The sequence below is a fragment of the Musca vetustissima genome, unplaced genomic scaffold (genome assembly GCF_032173495.1).
Source record: "Musca vetustissima isolate MV318-11 ecotype Yass unplaced genomic scaffold, APGP_CSIRO_Mvet_v1 utg4378, whole genome shotgun sequence".
Taxonomy (NCBI): domain Eukaryota; kingdom Metazoa; phylum Arthropoda; class Insecta; order Diptera; family Muscidae; genus Musca; species Musca vetustissima.
This window is the reverse complement of record NW_026887069.1, coordinates 378751-395541: the sequence shown is the minus strand read 5'-3', so window position 1 is coordinate 395541 and position 16791 is coordinate 378751.

Sequence of the window (16791 nt, the reverse complement as noted above, 5' to 3'; positions counted from 1 at the left end):
TTCCACTGGGAAGCCGTGAATATTCGCCACAAGACAGCCCATAACTACCAAACTCACAATTATCGAATTCATCTTGTGTGTGTATGTCTTACTTTTCCGATTCACCGAAGCTATACTGATTCGACACTATCAGGGTAATGACATTTTATACGCAAGATTTAACCGCCATCCGGCGAAAATATACTTCAAATATTTAATGCAAACATTGAAAAGGGCTTCATTGCCATATACCGCTTCACGACTAATCACAATTGATGGTCATCGTGTGAGGGGAATTTTTTTTTCTCTCTAACCATTCCCGAAAATTTGCCTACTACTCTATTGGTAATCATAACCAAATGATGTCTACTAATCACCTCTGTTTACATTATCATTGAGGGAGGGGTGTTAATGAGGATGGTAAATAGCCGCCAACATATTTTTTCCTCGTGTAAACCTTTGCCATTGATGAAATGAAGAGGTAAAGTGTGCGTAAATAGGATGAGAGAGGACGAGGTTTTAATAAATCATATTCCTGAGAGTTTGCCAAGTCGTGTGAGGTTTATTTAGCTACAAAAAAAAATGGTTACTTATTGGGGATGTCATGGGAATCATTTAATTTGATTATAGATTATAGCTCATTGGTGTTATTAGCCACACATCAAATGTCAAAATTTTTAGCAGACATATTAGAGGATTTTTTTGTCCATAGAAAACTTCTAAAAATGTGTATATCTATGGAATATTTTGTGACTTCCCTTACGCTGCGGTGGTAGGCGACCCCATGTCCAACTGTATTTGAACGGAGCCTTGTTGATACCTAGGCGCCACAACAAATTTTTCAGGTTTAGTTGCCGAATCCTTGCCATGGTAAGAGGCTATACCATGTCTGACCAAATTTCTATGGAGCCAAATTTTAAAAACAAAAACCCACCCTTCACCGCCTCTTTTCTCCTAAAAATAACAATCCGACTGTATGTGAATTTTCGACTGATGATGTTGTGGCTGCTTTGGCAACCTCATTCTCAAACTCTACAAGGCCAGAACACGAAGTGTATACTGGGGCTGATGACCCTTTCATCGTGAAGATGAATGAATCATCAGAACCGGGAACCAGGAACCACGTGTCAACGCCAAAGAGATCTCTGACAAGAAGATTTACCGGAGAGCGGCAACCAGTATATCGGACGGGACAGAGGCTCAATTACGAATAAGGAATACCTTTTAATTAAGAGGAAACTCAAATTCATTCGGATAGTTTCTGGAGAACTTTCTGTCATTTTATGACGGATACGCCACGGAGGGCTTACTGTGAGTGGCCCGAACACAACTAGGACGATGGCGGCTAGGACTTCTGAGCCCTCAGCACTCCCTAAGGGATCCCTGAGCGCTGATAAATCCCTGACACAAATCCGCAACTGAGGGTAAGGCACAACCTCCCTCCGAAGCCTTAATCCAAGATTATGACAATTGGGCAGGTGTTGGTGGATAAGCCAAAGGTGACGCATGTGCTCGCGACAGCAGAGTAAACCACTGCGGTAGATACAACTGCGGGAACCAAATCTCGAACACAGCCCACGGTTGTTGTGAAGAGAATGAGGTCCTCGGATGAGCTACAACCTGCCCCAAAGAGACCCACGCAGTCGTTAAATGCAAGAAAGACTGTTTCGTACGCGTCGGTAATGTCGATGGAGAATTGGTAAGATTGAGGTGACAATGATATCTCCCCCACAAAATGTGTTAATATTCAGAAAAGTCAACATCTAATTTAAACATTGCATTTATCGGTTTACTCAAACTTGTACCATTTTCGCCTAAAAGTGTACTATTTGTTGATATCAGCTTTCATCAATATCTATTCCATAGGGATTTCAGCGGAACAATATCCTTTTTATCATTCACACCGAAATTTTCCAGAACCACAAACCGCAAACAATTACCGGAGACCTCATAAACAACATTTATTCTTGGTCAAAGTGAAATTCTATGCCGATTAATCCATGGCCGGCTATTGATATTACAATGGAGATCGCAATAATTAAATTGGAACTTTGTTATATCGGTCTATTTTTGTATAGAGCCGAAGTTCTTGTTGGGCGAAAAACCTTTTACAGACATTTTTCATATTCCTCTAGAGTTACAAACATTATGATAAACCTAATCTACCATTCAATCGAAGATAGGGTTCGAAAGCATATTGGCGCCATTATAAATATTTTAATGACACCATTATCAATATATGTTATGTATACATGTTCCGCCGAAATTTCGCACCTTGTCCAAGTATGTAACCTTAGTGATCAATGAACCCATCTGTTTATGATTGCTTGCAGTTTTGAGTACTCAAATGTTAACTATCACGTTGTGTTGTTATCGGTTTATTACATCATGGATTTCAGGAATGAGCACAGTCCAATTATCAAAATTTTTGGGGTGGGCTAAGTAAATAGAAGAACTAACTTATGAATGAATTAGACCTTTCTCACTAACATCAGCAATTTGAACTTGAAACTAAATTAATTGTTAAGCTAAATATTTAACACGATTTGTAAATAAAAAATAATCGTATATTAATTAATTCAAGCAAAATCCAGGGGAAAACATATAACATGATTATTTGCATGGACCCATATTCACATTTACATACACAATAAAAATAACAACTGCTATATTTTCATACAGTCAGTAAATCAGATGATTACGCACTGAATTAGAGGTGCCATCAAATGAGACACGAATTTCGTTGCGGATTTATGATTAATAGGAGAATAAAAGAACTCATCTCCAGATTCACTTCAGTAGATGATCGAATAGCTATAATCCGTATAAAAGCGAATTTCTTCCACATCAGTCTGATTTGCACCCATGCTCCGATGGAAGACAAAGATGAACAGACAAAAGACATATTTTGCGAGCGCCTAGAAACTGCATATGACCGCTGCCCTGGCCATGACATTAAAATTCTGCTAGGAGATTCCAATGCAAAAATCGGAAAGGTCGCACTGTCGGAAAATTCATCCTCCATGAAGAAATATCCGACAACGGGATGAGGTGGATTGACTTCACGGCAGCAAAAAACATTGTAGTTAGCAGCACCAGGGGGGTTACTCTGTATTGCGATGCGTAAGAAAAATTGTATCGAATCGAGTAATTGGTATTCTTTAATTCGTTCCCGTATCTACTATAATACGAAAACGCATGTCATACTCGTTCGTTAAATGCAAATAATTCGTTCCCGTATCTCCTTTCGCATTTACTTTACGCAAATGTGGCATTACCGCAATCTGTGATACGAAAACGCATGTCAAACTCGTTCGTTAAACGCAAATATCTTGCGTTAACAAAATAGCAAACGCAAATGAAGCGAAAAATGTAAGTAAGCACAATTACAGGATTCATTTATATCTAAATTGTTAATTATTTTAGGTGAAAGCCAAAAATGTTACAGTTGCAGACTCAGCAACGTCATTTCCGAACTCTAGTAGATTTTATGGTGCAATACAGCGATTTGGCAAAGGGACAGTTGCAGAGTTTAAATGCGATCTATTTGGAATGACAAGGTCATTTTTAATAGCGTTTACTAAATCTTTGTTGAGACGAACATTTTGTATAAATTTATAAAAATTAAATACAGTATTTTTTGGTTAATTGCACATCACAATTTGCACAAATTTTTGTTCAATTAACCGAGGAACCAATGATCCGAACTCGCTTAATTGAATAGTTTGTTCAATTACAATAATCACGTATAATTGGAACTACTAATGATTTAAAAAAATCCAATGTCAAATACAAATTACGCTTTCTCGCAGTTTTTCCTTATGCCATGTTCTGACGGGCATTCGAACAACGTAGTTCGCTCTCAGAATTACGTAATTATTTCAAACTTTTTGTTTCTTGTTTTACACCAAAATTGTAACATATTTGCATGAATCACATATGGATCTAAATAGAAACCAGTGAGCGGAGCAGTATAGTCGGACGGGGCCGACCATACGATACCCTACACAACTACCACGAACTCTAACTTTCTGAGGATGTTTATTCCGAGTCTGAGTAATATTTCGTGATATTTGCCCCCTCTTGTCCGATTAGAGGTCAACAACACCTCTTCCTTACTCTTTTCGAATATTCAGTACAGTCCTTCTAATTACTTGCCCAGATTACCTTCACGGTGGGTTGTGTTGTGATTTTCGGATTATACTCTACTCGAAAACACACAAAAAATTATGTTTTCGGTCCATTTCATCCCAAAATTTTAATCTGATCATCACCGAAAATTGTAGGCGTTGTTCTTGACCATAACTGGAACTTCATGAAAAATTTCAAAGCCATCAGCGCTATATTTCTCCCTCTAATGTGGTAATGGGTTACTAAATAATATCTGAATACGTAAGCACCTGTAAATATTTGACTGTAACTCCCACATCTGAGTAGATACATCACTATATTTGGTATCAATTTAAAGGCCAACCACTCCTCTAGGATATGCTATCAACTCCTGGGGTCTACATCCTCCTGGAGTAAATATATATGCCATAGAATACAAATTTTGTCATTTTTCACACAAAAGTCAGGGTCCATTTGACCCGCTAAATATTGACCGATCTTTATCAAAACATCTTATCTCTGGCCCGATCCCCTTCTCCATGCAAAAATTCGCGGTGTTTGGGCCATAATTGAGGCCTCTGGAGCGACCAGAAAAACCGACAAAAATTTAGTATTTGGTCCATTTCATCCCCTAAATATTAACCGATCTTTTCCAAAAACAATAGGGGTCTTCATTGGCCAGAACCCATCCTACATGCAAAATTTCGTGAAGATTGGTCCATAACTGTGGCCTGCATCGTGTTTACAAATTATAATGGACAGACGGTCGGACGGACACACATGTCTAGATCGACTCAGCTAGTCGAGATATGACGATCGGTATACTTAAAGGTGGGTCTAGGACCAATATTTCGCGGTGTTACAAACATTTGGGGCTGCACAAAGCTATAATACCCTGACAACATAGTTGTGTAGGGTATAAAAATAATTCTCTTTCTCCTGACTATAATATCAACCCCTATCTCTTTACTTTTAATTCATGTTTTCCATTTTTCCTGAAAATATTGTTGTTATCAATACATTTTTTATATTTTCTCACCTCAAATGTCACATTTAAAAAATTGGAAAATTTTTGTTTGGGTTTTCCCCACTTTTGTCTCTCGTTTTGTACGCTAATTAGAACAAAGGGGAAAGAAATGGATATTGCATCATGTAGACAACAAAATTTACATCCTTCTGCATATATAAAAACTAGCATTTTGTTTACTTTCCATTCATCATTTTCAATTTTACTGAAAAAGTTTGAAAATTTTAAACATTTTTTCATGCTGTCAAAATTAATTTATCTTTGATAAATTCTCTCAATTGTTAGAGATGGGACAAAATTCTTGGTGATTCAGAGAGTGATTCGAATTGAACAACGGTGTTCGCTCGGACAATTTTGTATGGGGAACTAAGTAATTACTTCATAATTAAGGGTCGAACAACAAATGAGAGAGCGAACAACGCTCGTCTGTACATGGCATTAGCAATAAACCAGGGCTGTCCACACTAATACATGCAAATGTTTGTTATTGTATTCGTTTCAAATACACAATTTTCAAATTTACGTTTCTCTCTTATTAAACTGTGAGAAAAATTGTAAAAACTTGTATTTCAAATTTTAAGACCGAAGAACATTTTGTATTCAATGCAAATATGCTTGTTAATGATATATTTTCCTATATAAAGATAGATTTGCTTCTGCTTCGTCAATCCCCATTGTATTGGTCACATATTTCGACTTTTTCTGAACTAATTTTTACCAAAAATGTCCTACTTTTTCGTTCAGTGTATGAAAACAAAAAGGAATGAATGACAATTTTGAAGATATTTTTTATTTTCAAATGTTTCTATTTTTATCATTGTGTATGTGAGAGTTTTGACACACACCGACAGCCCATGGGACCTATTTTGGACACTGCTGCAATAAACATAAGTTTTGAATTAAATTATTGGTCTGTTCCCGTACTGCAAGAATATACTAGTATTTACTACGATAACGAATTTTCGTTTATGATAAACTCCTTGTACATTAGAACTTTTTACCGGGTTAACCTACTTTATGAGGATTTATTTGACGTATATGTAAAGGAATTGACAATTGAAACCCACTGGGTTAACGAAATCCGGTTAAATGTAATGTAATAATATCGAAGAAAATAGTAGAATCTTTCAGTACGGGAACAGACCATATGTCAAATATGTATGTAAAAAATGACAGATTATTTGTCATTATTATTATGCAATTAACCGGTGAAAAGTAAAAGGAAATTTATTTTTGATGACATGAATTTAGAACCAATTAAGCGGGAAAATCAATTAACAGCGTTTAATTATCCGAGAAAATTTACATGTATTTTCCTATGAAATATTTTTTGCCCCATCATGTGGGGCATGAAAACGTTTGTCACATAATTCGTACTTCTATTTTCATACCCGTGTTCCCTTAGGGAGAGTATATTTAATCGATCTCTTAAAATTCTTTTTTTAAATCGTTCATCATTTTTGTTTTTTTTTTTTTTTTTTTTTTTGAAAAAAACACTCGTACCACATAAAAATGTGTTTTATTTACAATTTTTTGACGTTTCCTTTTGTCATTCTTCGTTATTGTTTACTTTGTGGTGCCGGTGTTGCTTATTTTCGATTTATTTTACGAATGCGTTTGCGTGAGCGATACAGAGTACTCTTAACGCATTTAGCTTTCGCATCGCACTTGCTTTCGCAACGGAATACAGATTCAAGCATCTCGATATAGGCAAGGCCCCCTGGATTTATCCTTATCAAGCAACGGGAAAACAAATTGATCATGTTGTGATAGACGGAAGGCATTCATCCAGTGATTTAGATGTTCGATCGACACGAGGACCGAATATCTAATGTATCGCGATCTAATATAATACTGCAAACACAACAGATGACCGAAGCTTCTCCGCTCAACTTACCCACTTGCTTGCCCAAAGCACTCCTTGTCCCGATAATAATATAGAAGCACAATGGCAAAGAAACGCCCACTCCCTACAAACTGCATCAAGAAACCCATGGTACAATCAGGAGTGTCGTAATGCTATTCATATGAAAAACGCAGCGTACGGGGCAACCCTGCAGACAGTAGCAAAACACAATGCAAGATAGTATTATCGGGAGAAAAGTAGAAACGCATGTTCAGAAGTAGAAGAACAAGAAAAACGAGAGCGGGAGCAAATAGAGAGTTACAAAAGTCGGAACGAAGTCCGGAAATTTTAACAACGAGTAAAACACAAAACCGAAGGTTTTGGTGCAGGCACATCCTCCTGTAAAAATGAATATGGAAACCTGGTGATAGATAGGGATAGCGTGTTGAGGATCTGAAAGGATCATTTTGCAAAACTTCTGGTATCAAATAGTAACGGCGAAGAAGATATCACAAAACAAAAGGAGATGACGGTGTACATTGTATACCACCTAGCTAAGATGAGGTCAGAGTAACAATTAATCGGCTGAAGAACAATAAAGCAGGATTACCAGTCGAAATATTCAAGATCGGTGGTCAACAGCTTGCACCAACTGATTAGTACAATTTGGCTAGAGGAATGCATACCCAACGATTGAAATGTGCGTGAAAATAAATTCAAATTTGAAAAGCGAAGACACTCACCAGTATGTGGGGTTGTGTCCAGTATGACAGTTTCGTTATACAATACTAGCAAAGTACCCGCTACTTCGTATGCGGAACAGGAATAAAAAAATATTTCATATGGAAATCGTTGTACTATAGTTCTGAATTCCACCTCTATTCGTACATTTAATATCAAGTTTATTACCATTAAGTACTCTTCATACACATAAGCACTATTTTCCGAAATACACACAATAGCACAAACGTACAGGTTCCACATGTAATTCCATTTAGAACTTTTCGAACACATAGTTATACATTTTCAAGACTACCTCTATACCGTCACCTCCACTAAATTTAGTACCAAAAACCCGTTGGTCCTTCTTTCTAACTCTCTGTCAATGACCAACATTCTAAATTTTAAGTTTCAAGCTCTCTCCGTTACCCAAATTCAAATTATTCCAAATTTAGTGAATTTTCTATTCTATTTACTATTGGTACACATAAATTCGAGTTTCCAAAGTTGTCTCCATAGCTCAATACTACACTCCAACAGTAATTTTAATTAAAAAATTCGGGAGTCCAGCTCTATCCGTTCACACGTAATCAAGTTGTACCAAATATAGTACTATTTAATACACATAGGTAATATGCTTCCATATCTCAATTCTATATTCAAACATCAACCATTAGTCCAAATTATGGGTTTCCAGCTCTCTCCGTTCACCCAAATCCATCTAGTGCCGTTTAGTACTTTTCGTACACATAAATACGAGTTTCCAAAGATGTCTCTATAGCTCAATCTTCAACAGAAATCTTAATTCCAAATTTCAGGTTTTCAGTTCTATCCTTTCAAGCAACATCCAAATTGTACTAAATTTAGTACCACATATACCTTTCGTACCAATAAGTACGAATTTCATAATCTACCTCAGTCCTACACTCCAACAGTCATTTTAATTCCCAATTTGAAGACTTCAGCTCTATCTGTTCACCTAAATCCAACTTCCACCAAATTTAGTACCATTTAGTACTTTTCGTACAAATAAGTACGATTTTTTAAAGCTAATTCCGATTATCACGATTCCATCTCTACACACTCAACTGAGAGTAATTAGTACGGAATTTAGTACCATTTTACACTTTTATACACATAAGTACGAATGTCTTAAACCATTTCCGTACATCAACACCACTTCCCAACCTGTATTCCATTTAAAATGTCAAGATTCCAGCTATATATGTTCAATATATATACAATAGGAACTAAATTCAGTAAAGTTTAGTACCTTTAGTACACTTATAGGTCGAATTTCCAAAAACCCTTTTGCACATCTTTCTAACTTTCCATTAGTGACCAACATTCCAAATTTCAGAATTCTAGGTCTTCACGTTCGCTAATAAAAAAGGGTACCATATTTGGTACATTTTAGTACTTTTCGTACCCTTCTACTTCCAACAAAACTTCCTGCATACCCCGATCCTACACTCTCATAATGATTCCAAATTCAAATTTAAATGTACCAAATTTAGTACAGAGTAGTACGAATTTACAATATTTTTTACTAAACTCACACCCCCACAGTTATCTTAAATCCAAGTTTCAGAATTCCAACTCTATCGGTTCATCCACAATTCAATTTGTACCAAATTTAGTACACTGTAGTACGAATTTCCAAAACTTCCTACTTAACCTAAACCTACACTCCAAGTGATCCTAATTCCAAGTTTCAGAATTCCAACGCTATCGGTCATTCACAATCCAAATTGTACCAAATTTAGTACACAGTAGTATGCATTTGCAAAACCTCCAACTTACCCTAACCCTACAACCCTACAGTGACCCTAAATCCAAGTTTCAGGATTACAACTCTATCGGTTCACTCACAATTCAATTTGTACCAAATTTAGAACACTGTAGTACGAATTTCCAAAACTTCCTACAGACCCCAATCCTACACCCTCACAGTGATCCTAAATCCAAGTTTCAGGATTCCAACTCTATCGGTTCACCTTCAATTCAAATTGTACCAAATTTAGTACACAGTAGTATGAATTTCCAAAACTTCCTACAGACGCCAATCCTACACCCCCACAGTGATCCTATATCCAAGTTTCAGGATTCCAACTCCATCGGTTCACCCTCAATTCAAATTGTACAAAATTTAGTGCATAGTAGTGCCAATTACCAAAACTTCCTACATAGCCCAATCCTACACCACCACAGTGATCCTAACACAAATTTTCAGGATTCCAGCTCTATCGGTTCACCCACAATTCAAATTGTACCAAATTTAATACATAGTAGTACCAATTTCCAAAACTTCCTAAATACCCCAATCCTACACCCCCACAGTGATCCTAAATCCAAGTTTTAGGATTCCAACTCTTTCGTTTAACCTACAGTTCAAATTGTACGATATTTAGTACACAGTAGTACGAATTTCGAAAACTTCTTACTTACCAAAAACAGAGATGCTAAATCCAAGTTTCAGAATTACAACTCTTTCGGTTCACTCACAATTCAAATTGTACCAAATTTAGTACACAGTAGTACGAATTTCCAAAACGTCCCACTTAACCCAAACTTTCACCCCCAGAGTGATCCTAAATCCAAGATTTAGGATTCCAACTCTGTCGGTTCACTCACAATTCAAATTGTACCAAATTTAGTACACATTAGTAAAAATTTTTAAAACTTCCTACATATCTCGATCTTACACCCCAAAAGTGATCCTGACTCCAAATTTCATGATTCTAGCTCTATTGGTTCGCATAAAATTCAAATTGTACCAAATTTAGTACCATTTAGTACCCATGAATATAAATTACTGAAACTGGTAAAAAATTCCAAAACTACGTACATTACCAGTCCTACACTCCGACGGTAATGTTAATTTCAAATTTCAGGATTCCAGCTCGATTTGTATCTCCAAATTAAACTTGTACCAAATATAGTACCATATGGTACTTTTCGTACGCATGAGTACACGCTTCCAAAACCATCTCCTTAAATGGACTCTACATCTCATCCCTAATTCGCATTCCAAATTTCAAGTTTTTAGCTCTATCAATTCACATGCTACGAAATTGTACAAAATTAAGTACATTTTAGTACTTTTCGGATATTTATAGTTCGAATATCCAAAAACCTGTTGGTACATCTATCCTACACTCAGCGACCACCAATCCAAATTTCAGAGTTCTGCTCTAACGGTTCGCCAAATACAAATGGTATCACATTTAGTACTTTTTAGTACTTTTCGTACCGTTCTAGTACGAATTTCCAAAAACGCTTTTGTACATCTTCCTAACTTTACATCAGTGACTCACATTCCAAATTTCAGAATTCTAGCTCTTCCCGTTCGCCTAATACAAAGGGTACCATATTTGGTACATTTTAGTACTTTTCGTGCCCTTCTAGTTCGAATTTCCAAAAACCCAGCCTTTCAAGCTTCTAGCTTTAGCCGTTTCCTCTGGGCGATGATCTGTCAGTCACTCACTCAATCACTTAACACTAAGCTCTTTTATATATATTATACAATATAACATATTTTTTTGACTGTATATTTGAATTTAGAACAAATAAATTCAATACCCAATATAAAATTACGTTTACATTGCACCGGATTTGGTTAATCCAGTGTGTTTAAAATGTCAATTACTTTGAAAATATTTCAAATAAATCCTCATAAAGTAGGTTACCCCGGTAAAATTTTCTAATGTAAATGCCGTATAAAGAGAAAAAATTTATTTGGCAAAGTTTTAACTAATTTAAACATTTACTTCACAGGTAAATTCATTGGTGGTGGATTTGTTGTGGCAAGAACACTACTTTTAATCCGTGTGCACGCATCATCATTGGGCTCCTTCATAATATATTCATTTTTAATTGTATATAATGTATGCTATACTTTTATGTAATTTTGTATAATTTTATTTAATTTTTTTTTAAATATTACTGCAATGTAAATATGTCATGTGTATTTTTGTAACATTCACTTTCATTGCATATGCTTCATGGTTTATGTTTTATAATAAATAAAATTTATGATTTCACTAACCTAATTTTTAGTTATTTGTAATGGTGATATTTAGCCACACTTTGGATTCGCTTTGTATTTAAAAGGTAAAAAATACAAAAATATTTAAAAAAAGGATATATATAGTATAAGCACTATTTGAAGTTCGTAATTTTAAATGTACGGATACCTATATGAAATTTATTTCGGTCCACTGTACAAAAATTCTCCATGATACACCCCTAGACTATGCACCATTGGATAGGCTATGGAAAGAGCTTCTAGACCCAGTTTTTATTTTGGTTCGAAATATGTTAGAACTTTAATTATTTTGAATATTCAAAAATCATATGAAATTCGTTTAAGCCCACTGTGCGAAAATTCTACCCGATACACCCCTAGACTATGCACCATTTAAGTATGTATATATATATATGATCTGTTCCCGTAATCAGAAAGTGATAAAGCTGAAATCTGTAAATGTAAAATCGAAAACATTTTCAATTGGTTTAGGTTTCCTTCAGGTTCGTGAAAGGAGCAATACATATAAAAAATATAATTATTTTATTTATTTAAACGAATCATTAATCTAAGTAAATAGTTTATTTTTTCTTGATGTCATCAGTTTTGAAATAAATTCTTAAATTTTTTCTTGATATCATCTATTTTCATTTATAAAATCTTGTCGCCTTATTAAATTATAATATAATTTTTTTAACATTTAATAATTGAACCAGAAAAATGTTTCTAGATACTTATGATTTATTCATGCCTGTGAAGTAATAAAATACTTCGCGCGTCTTTTCGTGTAAACAGACTCTAACGCACACCATTTTCGCACAGTGGCAACATACGGTGCCACTGCCGACGCTCATTGCAGATGTTTCTCTTTACATGTGTTTTGAGCTCAACTTAGAAAATTTTGCCATTTGTGTTTGTTCTTTCAGCGTGTGCGGTTGTGTTCTTCCGGAAAACAAAAATGGTAAGTGTATTCTCTATTTTAATCATAGACAAAAGAAGTGCAAGTAAATTGTGAAGTGATTTTGAAAATGAAACGCTTTAAATCTTAGAAATCAATGTGGTGAACAATATTCATTTTGAAGTAAACAATTTTGTGTATAAAAATAATAGAATTGTGACGGAATAAAAAAAAACAACTGAATTTACAAAATTATGTTTGTGTGGCAAACTTTTCAATCATTACTCCAAAAAAATGATTTTGGTACAAAAAAATCACATTTTAGTGGTAAATTCATTTATTTTTTATTTCGTCACAATTCAAATATATGTATACTCAAAATTATTTAGTCAACTTTGAAAATAAATAAAATTCACCAGATTGAAAGGGTTTCATTTTTAAAATAAAAACTATTTTGATATTTTTAATGTATTAATTTTGAAAGTTGTCAGTAAAAAATTTTGTGTACAAAAATAATAAAATCGTAAATTCTGTTGTTTTTTTATTCCGTCACAATTCTATTATTTTTGTACACAAAATTATTTACTGACAACTTTCAAAATTAATATTATTCGCCAGATTGATAGGGTTTCATTTTCAAAATCAAACCTATTTTGATTTACTTCATGCATTGTGTGTGTCACACATACATAAACATTCAAAAAATAACAAATACTATGATAAATGCTGTACGGTATAGTGTATGGGGCCCTTTTGATGTCTATGCCTTCATTTGTCTATGCTTTAATAATTCTTCTCTAATATTTCAGGAAAAAGCTTCTTTCTCCAAAAATCATGAAGGCAATGGCAAGACCATAATAATATATCAATTTTATGGCAGTCAAATGCCCGTTGATGCGAATAATCCATATGTTTTAAAAAAAACGATGAAAACAAAAAGAAAAACAACAATGAAAACAGAAAAAACACAAAAGATGGAAACTTAAAAAAAGGAAAACAAACTTCTTACATATGGAAGTTAAAAAATGAAAATAAACTTTTAAGAGAGGAGCTCCAACGGAGACAGCCTCTACAACCGGAGGAACCAAACCGCCCACAGCAAGTTGTTCTTCCAATGAACCAGCAAGCCTATGATCCTGAAGAAGTGCTTCTGGAATAAAAAGCTGCATGCCAAAACAAAATATTTTATAAAACATTTTACATTTATGAAAACAGAAAAAACACAAAAGATGGAAACTTAAAAAAAAAGGAAAACAAACTTCTTACATATGGAAGTTAAAAAATGAAAATAAACTTTTAAGAGAGGAGCTCCAACGGAGACAGCCTCTACAACCGGAGGAACCAAACCTCCCACAGCAAGTTGTTCTTCCAATGAACCAGCAAGCCTATGATCCTGAAGAAGTGCTTCTGGAATAAAAAGCTGCATGCCAAAACAAAAAGAAAAACAACAATGAAAACAGAAAAAACACAAAAGATGGAAACTTAAAAAAAAGAAAACAAACTTCTTACATATGGAAGTTAAAAAATGAAAATAAACTTTTAAGAGAGGAGCTCCAACGGAGACAGCCTCTACAACCGGAGGAACCAAACCGCCCACAGCAAGTTGTTCTTCCAATGAACCAGCAAGCCTATGATCCTGAAGAAGTGCTTCTGGAATAAAAAGCTGCATGCCATACATTTATTCTTTATTTAATTTTATATTTTATATCTAATCTAATCTTATATTTTATATTATATTTATGCCATAATCATTTCATTGTAATATAAAAAAGCCAATATGGCCAAAACTTTCATTTAATCATAAAATTTCAATTCAATTTAAAACTATCTTTGTAAATAATATTAAATACTTAATCTTAAATCTAGATTTTTAAGCAAACTATATAAAATACTCTTTAAATTTTGAATTCAAATAATTTAATAAACATAATATTTATTATCTGTAAACTTCAAAACAAATTATTTAAAAAATCCAATTCTTATATAGGCCTCGAGAAAAATATTAAAAAATCCAAGGCTTCGAAAAAATATTTTAAAAATCCATACCTTATATTGGCTGCGAAAAAAAATTATTTAAAAAATCCACGGCCTATACATTAAAACGAAAAATATTATTTTAAAAAGCCACGCCTTGAATAGGCTTTGAAAAAATATTTAAAAAAACCACGCCTTGAATAGGCCTTGGAAATTTTTTTTAAAAATCCACGCCTTATATAGGCTTCGAAAAAAATATTAACAAAATCCACGCCTTATATAGGCTTCGAAAAAAATGTTTTTTAAAAAAAATCCATCCCTTATATAGGCTTCGAAAAAAATATTTTAAAAATCCACGCCTTATATAGGCTTCGAAAAAAAAATTATTTAAAAAATCGACGCCTTATATAGGCTTCGGTCCACTTCATCACACAAATAATTATCTGATCGTCGCCGAAGATTGTAGGCGTTATCCTTAACCATAACTGGAAATTCATGGAGCATTTTAAAGCGATCAGCGCTATATTTCCGCCCTCTAGTATGGTAATAGGTTACTAAATAATATCTGAGTACATAACACCTGTAAATATTTAAGTGTAACTTCCACATCCGAGTACATACGACAATATAAATGGTATCAATTAAAAGGTCAACCACTGCCCTTGGATATACCAACAACTTTTCGGGTCTATGTCCTTCAGGGGTAAATCTATACGCTATGGAATACAAATTTTGTAATTTTTTTTGTTACAGAATACCAAATCAATGTCGAAGGGATGTCGATGCGAAGTGATGTCGACAAAGAAACGTCGTCGACAACGACGACGACTTACGGACTAGGGGTGATTAATTTTGAAAGTTGTCAGTAAAAAATTTTATGTACAAAAATAATAAAATTGTGACGGAATAAAAAAACAACAGAATTTACGACTCAAAATGCAATTTTTGGGACAAAAATCGATTGTTTTGAATATTGATTAAAGAGTTTGCCATATACTCTATTCCAAAAAATCGATTTTTGTCCCAAAAATTGCATTTTGAATCGTAAATTCTGATTTCACAATTCTATTATTTTTGTACACAAAATTATTTACTGACAACTTTCAAAATTAATCACCCCTATTCAAAAAATAACAAATACTATGATAAATGCTGTACGGTATAGTGTATGGGGCCCTTTTGGTGTCTATGCATTCATTTGTCTATGCTTTAATAATTCTTCTCTAATATTTCAGGAAAAACCTTCTTCCTCCAAAAATCATGAAGGCAATGGCAAGACCATAATAATATATCAATTTTATGGCAGTCAAATGCCCGTTGACGCGAATAATCCATATGTTTTTAAAAAAACGATGAAAACAACAATGAAAACAGAAAAAACACAAAAGATGGAAACTTAAAAAAAGGAAAACAAACTTCTTACATATGGAAGTTAAAAAATGAAAATAAACTTTTAAGAGAGGAGCTCCAACGGAGACAGCCTCTACAACCGGAGGAACCAAACCGCCCACAGCAAGTTGTTCTTCCAATGAACCAGCAAGCCTATGATCCTGAAGAAGTGCTTCTGGAATAAAAAGCTGCATGCCATACATTTATTCTTTATTTAATTTTATATGTAATCTTATATTTTATATTATATTTATGCCATAATCATTTCATTGTAATATAAAAAAACCAATATGGCCAAAACTTTCATTTAATTATAAAATTTCAATTCAATTTAAAACTATCTTTGTAAATAATATTAAATACTTAATCTTAAATCTAGATTTTTAAGCAAACTATATAAAATACTCTTTAAGTTTTGAATTCAAATAATTTAATAAACATAATATTTATTATCTGTAAACTTCAAAACAAATTATTTAAAAAATTCACGTCTTATATAGGCCTCGAGAAAAATATTAAAAAAAATCCAAGGCTTCGAAAAAATATTTTAAAAATCCATACCCTATATTGGCTGCGAAAAAAAATTATTTAAAAAATCCACGGCCTATACATTACAGCGAAACATATTATTTTAAAAAGCCACGCCTTGAACAGGCTTTGAAAAAAATATTAAAAAATCCACGCCTTATATAGGCTTCGAAAAAAAAAGTTTTTTAAAAATATCAATCCCTTATATAGGCTTCGAAAAAAATATTTTAAAAATCCAAGCCTTATATAGGCTTCGAAAAAAATATTTTAAAAATCCAAGCCTTATATAGGCT